At 52.7% G+C, this 7772-nt stretch overlaps 1 long non-coding RNA gene across 1 annotated transcript; it reads left to right on the top strand.

Annotated features, from left to right (window-relative positions):
- The first annotated feature begins 506 nt into the window (after window positions 1-506).
- LOC135973751 (uncharacterized) lies at window positions 507-7746 on the top strand. Its single transcript, XR_010590764.1, has 3 exons — window positions 507-1813; window positions 2979-3092; window positions 7503-7746. It is a non-coding gene; the product is annotated as an uncharacterized LOC135973751 (long non-coding RNA).
- Window positions 7747-7772: the final 26 nt, after the last annotated feature.

The following is a 7772-nucleotide window of genomic DNA, read 5'->3' as shown; positions in this document are numbered from 1 at the left end:
TTGCTGCACCAGTTATGAATGTAAAAAAAATTGCTTGAGTCCCAGCACCTCTTTCATTACAAATTAAGTACTGGACAGACGCCATCTGTTTTGCACCACTCTGGCAGTGTAAAGGGGACAGAGAGCTATACCCTCATAGGGCAGCAGAGAAGAAGAACCCCCAACAAAGCGTGACCAGACCCAGGGATCTGGCCTTGACAGCTTAAGAGCAGAATAAAATCAAATTAATTTAGTATAAAAAACAAACAACACAAGGGATGCCACACTAGATTTGCCTCAGACTCTCCAGTCTGCCCTCTAGAAGGGCACAGAAACTAAGGAGCCTTTCCTGCAGAATCCAGCTCCAGCCTCCCCCAGCATACACCAGGACACACAGCATGAAACCTGAGAACAGCAATATAGGCACCATAGGAAATATGTTCCCCATCTGATCCCATCACCCCTACACAGCCTGTCTATACCGCCGTCCTGCCCCTGCAGTCTACAGCCAGTCTCTATCCCATTGCCCCTAAAGCCAGTGCCGGTGCTAGCCCACCCGGAGCCCTAAGTAGGAATATTTTTGCCTTCTCCCCCCTCCCCCCGCAACACATAAGTAATGGGTGGGGGCTCAGGGCCCTAAGCAATTGCTTAGTCTGTTTATGCCTAGCACCAGCTCTGCCTACGCCTGTCTCTGCTCACACACAACACACACCGTTCCTCACCTCTCTGCTTCCACATCAGACTGCTTTCTCCTTTCCCGCCATGCTGCTGGGTGCCAACACAGAGGTGGATCACTGAGAGGGCAGGAGAGTCTCTTTGCTCTCAGTTCTGGCACCTGGTACCACTAGGGTTACCATATTTTGTGCCTCCAAATGGAGGACACTCCACGGCCCCGCCCCCAGCCCCGCCCAACCCCGCCCCAGCCCCGCCCAACCCCACCCCTCCCCAAAGTCTCCGCCCCCTCCCCTGCTTCCCGCGAATATTTGATTCGCGGGAAGCCTGAAGCAGGTAAGGGGGGTGTGGGGGGAGGAGGCGCAGCCCAGGCTGGCCCCCCGGCGTTTCCAGCCTGGGTCAGCTCGGGCCCTGGGGTGCCGGCCCCGGCCGACCACCCCCGGCCCGCCCAGCACTGCCGGCCCCCGGCGGCCCGGCGCACCCCCCCCGGCTCCCGGCCCCCCGCGGGCCCGGCTCCCCGCCGGCCCAGCTGACCGGCTCCCCGCGGGCCCGGCTGACCCGGCTCCCCGCGGGCCCGGCCGACCCGGCTCCCCGCCGGCCCGGCTCCCCGCCGGCCCGGCCGACCCGGCTCCCCGCCGGCCCGGCTCCCCGCGGGCCCGGCCGACCCGGCTCCCCGCCAGCCCAGCTGACCGGCTCCCCGCGGGCCGGCTGACCTCCCGATTTTCCCGGACATGCCCGGCTTTTGGGGATTTCCCCCCGGACGGGGATTTGAGCCCCCAAAAGCCGGACATGTCCGGGAAAATCCGGACGTATGGTAACCCTACGGGTGGGGGTGTGGGGTCTGGGAGGGATTAGGGTACAGGAGGGGATTCCGACCTGGGGCAGGGGGTTGGGGTGCCGGGTGTGAGGTCTGGGAGGGAATTTGGGTGTGGGAGGGGGTTCCAACCTGGGGCAGGGTTTCTGGGTGCGAGCTCCAGCCAGGCGGCACTTACCTCAGCCAGCTCCTGATCAATGGCACACGGGTGCTAATGCAGGCTCCTGACCCCTGGTCTCCCTCCGCTGGCAGGCTCTGAGCAAGGCCTGCGCCGAGAACATGGATGACGAGCTCTCGATCCTGCTGACAGCACCCCCCAGCACAGACAAACTCCAGCACATCTTGGAGGTGAGCAGAATGGGGAGGGGCAGCAGGGGTTTTACCTTAGCCCTGGGGACTCCTAGAAAGAAGAGACTGGAAAATCCATGTTTCTATTGGATCCTTCCGATATTCGTGATATAAACTCACTGGGTGACCTTGGGGTAACTCACTTCCCCCTTACAGCATCAGTCTTCTCCACTATCAAATCTACACTGGGGAAGAAGGACAGAAGCCCCGACAATCACCTTCACCTCTGGGTGTCTGGTCCTGGGAGCCGAAACCAACTGGACTATCTGCCCCATCTCCTAAACTGCCCTGTCTTTCCCTCCTAGGGCCTGGTCCTTAGTGCTCAACCTGGCCCCTTCCCAGCTTGTCCCTGACCTTTAAAGGACTCTCCAAGCCCCTCCCATGCCTGCTTCCCTTGGGGTCTCTCTCCTGGCTGAGCACAGGCTGCCCTTCTATCTCTCAGCAGGCCTGGGTCCTAATCACAGGCTGCGTCTTGTCACGTGACCCCCACACTTATTCCCTTCACCCTAGGGAGCTGCATCACCTGGGCCAGGTGCAGTTGAGCTCCAACCCCTTTCCTGGCCATCTCACCCTGGGACAGGTTGAAACTGGAAACCTGTGGGTAACAGTAACTGGTTGCTCGCAAAGGTGCTGAAGACACAATGGAAGAGGAAATCCTTTGGCCTGGATTGAAATTATTCCGACTGAAAGTGAATGAGAGAAAATAGGTCCAGAGTTCTCTTCCTAGCAGCAGAAAATGTAGCGATTGATAGAGGTTCAGGTCAGAAAGGACCATTATGTGCATCTAGTCGCCCCTCCTCTATAACTCAGGGCCTAGAATGTGACCAAGTGGTTCCTTCAGCCAACCATAGCATGGGACTGAGCCAGAGCATGTCTTTTGGAACGACATCCACATGCAGGAGAGCCAGCTGGCTACCAGAAAATCTCTCTTCTGCAGTGACGTGGGGTTAAGGGACACGGGGGAAAAGACATGGAGGCTGTGACTAAACTTAGAGCAGCAAGGCCAGGAAAACCAGGGTTAGGTCCCAGGCCTGGCTATCAGATCTACTGTTTTCTATTCCTGGCTTTGGGACCATGAGCGAGTCTCTGCACCGCTGGGTGCCTCGGTTTCCCCAGCTATCAAATGGAGCTAATCAAGGTTTTGTTTGTTCTCCCCATTTTACAGGGTGGGAAACCGAGACACAGTTGGGACCTGTCTACACTACAGGTCTGTCGTGCGTTTGTAATCTGCTGACCCCCACATGTTGTTCAGAGCCTATGGACAACACAGCTCCTAAAGGTACGTTTGTTCTGTGCTTATCCCCTATGTACCAGCAGGGCTGGACAGCATTTCTCACTGTGATGTGGGGAGCAGGTCCTGGGTACTAAGGGTCTGAAGAAGCTCTCAAGGACTAATTTTTTAAAATAATTGTTATCAATGAATTGGGAGAAAACATACAATCACTGCGGATAAGATTGGGGGGTGACAAAATACAGGCAGAGTGGTAATTCCTGATGGGGAGAGGGCAGTGATACAGAGCGATCTGGCTCATTCGGCCAGCTGGACCCATTCAAAGAAAACAAGTTTGAGCAGAGCCCAATGCAAGGTCCTATGCGTGGCAACAAGGCACGCCGGCCACACCTCCAGAATGGGGACGTGTATCCAGGAAAGCAGTGACTCTGAAAAGGATTTAGGGGCCAGAGTGGAGAAGCCACTCAACATGAGCTCCCAGTGTGATGCTGTGGTGAACAGGGCTAAAGCCATCATTAGACGAAGGAGCAGAGCCGTGAGTAGGATAGGGAGGTGACACAGCAGCAGTGAGACTGCTATTGGAATACTGCCTCCAGTGTTGGTGTCCTCCTTTGAAAAAGATGGTCCTAGAAATTGGAGCTGGGGCAGCAAAGAGCCACCAAATGTTCTGAGGGCTGGAGAAAAATGCCTTCTAGTGAGCTATTGAAAGAGCTCAACCTGTTTAGCTTATCAAAAGAAGATTGAAGGGGACTTCATTGAAGTGTTGATGTGCCTTAATGGAGAGAAAATACTGGGGATTAAAGGGCTCTCTAGTCTAGCAGAGAAAGGCAGAACAAGACCCAATGGCTGGAAGGTGAAAAGAGACAAATTCCTATGACAAATAAGGCACAAATATTCAACAGCGAGGATGATTGAACACAGGAAGAAGCTACCAAGGAAAGTGGTGGATTCTCCATCTCTTGATGTCATTAATAAAGACTAGATGCCTTTCCGGAATGTGTTTGCCCCAAAAGTAGCTATTGTGATAGACAGGAGGCCTGTGATATGCAGGGGGTCAGATTAGATGCTCTAACTGTCTCTTCTGGCCATAAAGTCTACTCATTTCTGAGAAACCGAGTGTAGCATTGGGAGCAGCTTGTGATGTTTTACTGTCTAGAATGAACACTCATTGAGCGGGGTGATCCCCAGAGAGTAGCTCAAACCTCCAAAGTGTCTGCCCTGTGGCAGGACATTAACACTGCAGGGGAGGGGTGGGTGTGGCAGTGACATCACAAAGGCCTTTTGCAGGACCTCGGCCTATTGGCCAAAGGTGCAGGGGAGGTGGTGACCTCACAGAGGGATGCTGACATCAGCCAGGCAGGACAGGGGCGCAGGGCCAAGGAAACCTCAGAGACCCCTGTGGCTTTCCTTCAGCAAGTCTCCTCTCGAGATCTCTCTTTGAGGTCTGAGAGAGTATTTGGGTTCGTGTATGTGAGCACCAGGAGGAACCTCTTTTGAGTTTTCTCCTTTCTTTTTCCTGATTTCATTAGAAATCTGACGTCCCTGTTTAGAAGGTAAGAGCCTCCGAGAGGTTTGGAACCTGTTCAGTCTGCTGCATCTGGCTCCAGCTGAATTTTAGGCATGGAAAACACTAGCTTAAGGTGGCCAAATTTTATTCCCCACCTGGGATTTTGTCCCTTAGAATCTCTGGGGACATTAAGGTTTGTCCTTTTTCTTTTACCTTTTCCTCTATCCCTCCCTCCTTTCTTTTCATCTCTTACTTCTTTTGTCCTTTCCCTGTTCCCCTCCCACCACCAGGAGGGGTGTGTGTGTGTCATGGGGGTTGCTCTACAACTCCCATTGTGGGAGGTCCACCGAAAAATGTGGGGCTGAAATAGTGCTCAGACAGTGATCCCCAGCGGTGACCTGGGCCATCCTTTGGGCTCTCTGGTGAGAACCCTCATCCTCCCGCCCCTCGGTCTCTACCCTGATTGGCTGAGCAGGGGGTTATTGACAGGGAGGAGACTCAGGTCCCTGTTGTTTTCTTTTAAGACCAAGTAAATAGTCATAACCAGTCATATGTTCGACAAATTTTGCTGCGTCTCTGCAGTTCATTATTTTCTCTAACATTCCAGTTCTCCTAAAATACTTGCTGAATAATTACTATGAACTCTTGCTGGTCTGGAACTCACTTGAGAGCACTTTATTCAGGTCATTCAATGTCTGAAATTCAAGATCCGATGGTTAGTTTGAAAATCAGGGCTCTTGGGTCCTATTCCCAACTCTGCCACGGACTGGCTGTGTGACCTAAGACAAGTCAATTCTCCTTTCTCAGCCTCAGCTTCTCCCTCTTTCAAGTAGGGATAACAATCCGCCCTATTTACCTCCCGGCAGGTGGAGAATGGGGATCTATTGGAGAGTGTCACTAGGAGCAGTGCATAAGATGAGGTGTCCTATCCTGTTTACTCAGATCAGATTAGGACATAATAGAATGGCTGAAATAGTCTATTTTATTTGTATTTTATTATGTTGCAATTGTTAAAAGCAGCACCTACTTAGCTCAGACTGAAACATCTTATCTAATTTTTGAGATCTAAGTATCTCCTCTTTGTGTAGCTCAAACCTCCAAAGTGTCTGCCCTGTGGCAGGACATTAACACTGCAGGGGAGGAGTGGGTATGGCAGTGACATCACAAAGGCCTTTTGCAGGACCTCAGCCTATTGGTCAAAGGTGCTGGGGAGGTGGTGATCTCACAGAGAGATGCTGACATCAGCCAGGCAGGACAGGGGCGCAGGGCCAGGGAAACCTCAGAGTCCCCTGTAGCTTTGCTTCAGCAAGTCTCCTTCTCGAGGTCTCTCTTTGAGGACTGAGAGAGTATTTAGGTTCATGTACATGAGCGCCAGGAGGAACCTCTTTTGAGTTTTCTCTTTTCTTTTTCCTGATTTTACTAGAAAACAGACGTCCCTGTTTAGAAGGTAAGAGCCTCCGAGAGGTTTGGAACCTGTTCAGTCTGATGCATCTGGCGCCAGCTGAATTCTAGGCATGGAAAACACTAGCTTAAGGTGGTCGAATTTTATTCCTCACCTGGGATTTTGTCCCTTAGAATCACTGGGGACATTAGGGTTTGTTCTTTTTGTTTTACCTTTTCCTCCATCCCTTCCTCCTTTCTCTTCATCTCTTAAGTCTTCTGTCCTTTCCTCTGTTCCCCTCCCACCACCAGGAGGACTCTGTGTGTGTGTCGTGGGGGGTGCTCTGCAGTGGGAACAGGGACAATTCTCCAACTTTGGGCAGTCGAGAGCCTGGGTGAGATAAGGGGCGTTAAAGCCCTTTGTGAAGGAGAAAGGGGAGTTTCACGGTGTTGAGCACCAAGGAATTCTAAACTTTGCTAAAACATCTAGTCTGCAGAAACCAGAAATGGTTGGGGCCACATTGTAACCATTGTCTTTTTTAAGCCCATTGAGGGATGTGAGTCCCACCCTTTTAGGTATCTGGGGTGCTGGGAGAAGAGAAGAGGTGCCTGTCTCCATTTTATGGCCTCAACAAACTAAGTGCTGTGCCCCAGTTCTCGTCAGAGATCCCTGAAAAAGAACGTCTTCCCATCCATTAACATACCTGGAAAGATACTGGAACCCCTTATTAAACAATCAGTTTGTCAGCACCTACAGGACAATTTGGTTCTTAGGACTAGTGAGCATGGACTTGTCAAGAACAAATCATTCCAAACCAATCCTAGCTCCTTCTTTGGCAGGGTTACGGGCCTAGTGAAGTAAACAGTAGATGTGATCCATCTTGGTGTTAATAAGGACATTCTCACAAACAAACTAGGGAGATGTGGTCTAGATGCAATTAGTATAATATGTGTGCACAGATGGTTGCAAGCCCGTACTCCAACAGCCCAGAACCAAACACTCCTTCTCCTGGGCAGTGCGCTCCGACCTCTAATGGTCAGATGCTGCTTAGCACTGTCAGAGCAGCTTTTGCTGGGGGATTCTCCCAGCACTTTCCAATAGTGGGAAAGTATGAAATCCCCATTTGACTGCTGGGGACAGAGCCTAGAGCGGGGAGCAACTTACCCAAAGTCCCACAGGTCAATAGGAAACTCAGGCGCAGGGCTGGGAGTCACTGCCCCTCCCACTCCCAGGTCACCGCCCAAGGGTGGCTCCTCTGGCAGAGGTGCGGGGAAGGGTCACTCTCTCCTGGCTGGGCTGTTCTTTTCACTCCAGTAACATTGCAACGGCTTTGGGGAGAGGCTCACTCCCAGGATCAGATACAGGAGGGGCAGCAGGGTCCAGGGAACAGGGGCTATTCCTGCCCTGCCACTGTCTGTCTGAGAAACCTTGGCCTTGTCATTCCCTGGCTCGGTGCCTCAGTTTCCATTCTCGCCAGCCTGTGCCTATTTCCCTGCAGTTTCACCTGCGTGTTGGTGCCAGTCCCATCCCCGCACTGCACAGTCTAATACCGGCTCCTCTCTCTTGCCAGCACTATGACACCTGCCGTGGAGCCAGAGCTGGAGACCCACCTCCTCCGAGCTGCCCTGCACGCCGTCTTCACCCTGGGCATGGAGAAGGACACCACCCAAGTGCAGGTAGATCATGCTAAAGTCATGGATTGAAGAGCCAGCTGTCATCCTGCCATGAGTCCTTGCTAATTGCCTGCAGTGGGATGTGAATGAGAGAGGCCAGGATATGTGTTTGGGGGTCTCACCAGTGTTTCCCAGAGACCCCACTTCCCATCCTGTGGCAGGTGTAG

The sequence above is a fragment of the Chrysemys picta genome, chromosome 10 (genome assembly GCF_011386835.1).
Source record: "Chrysemys picta bellii isolate R12L10 chromosome 10, ASM1138683v2, whole genome shotgun sequence".
NCBI lineage: Eukaryota > Metazoa > Chordata > Testudines > Emydidae > Chrysemys > Chrysemys picta.
The sequence above is the reverse complement of the archived record's forward strand: the minus strand, read 5'-3'. Positions and strand labels throughout refer to the sequence as shown.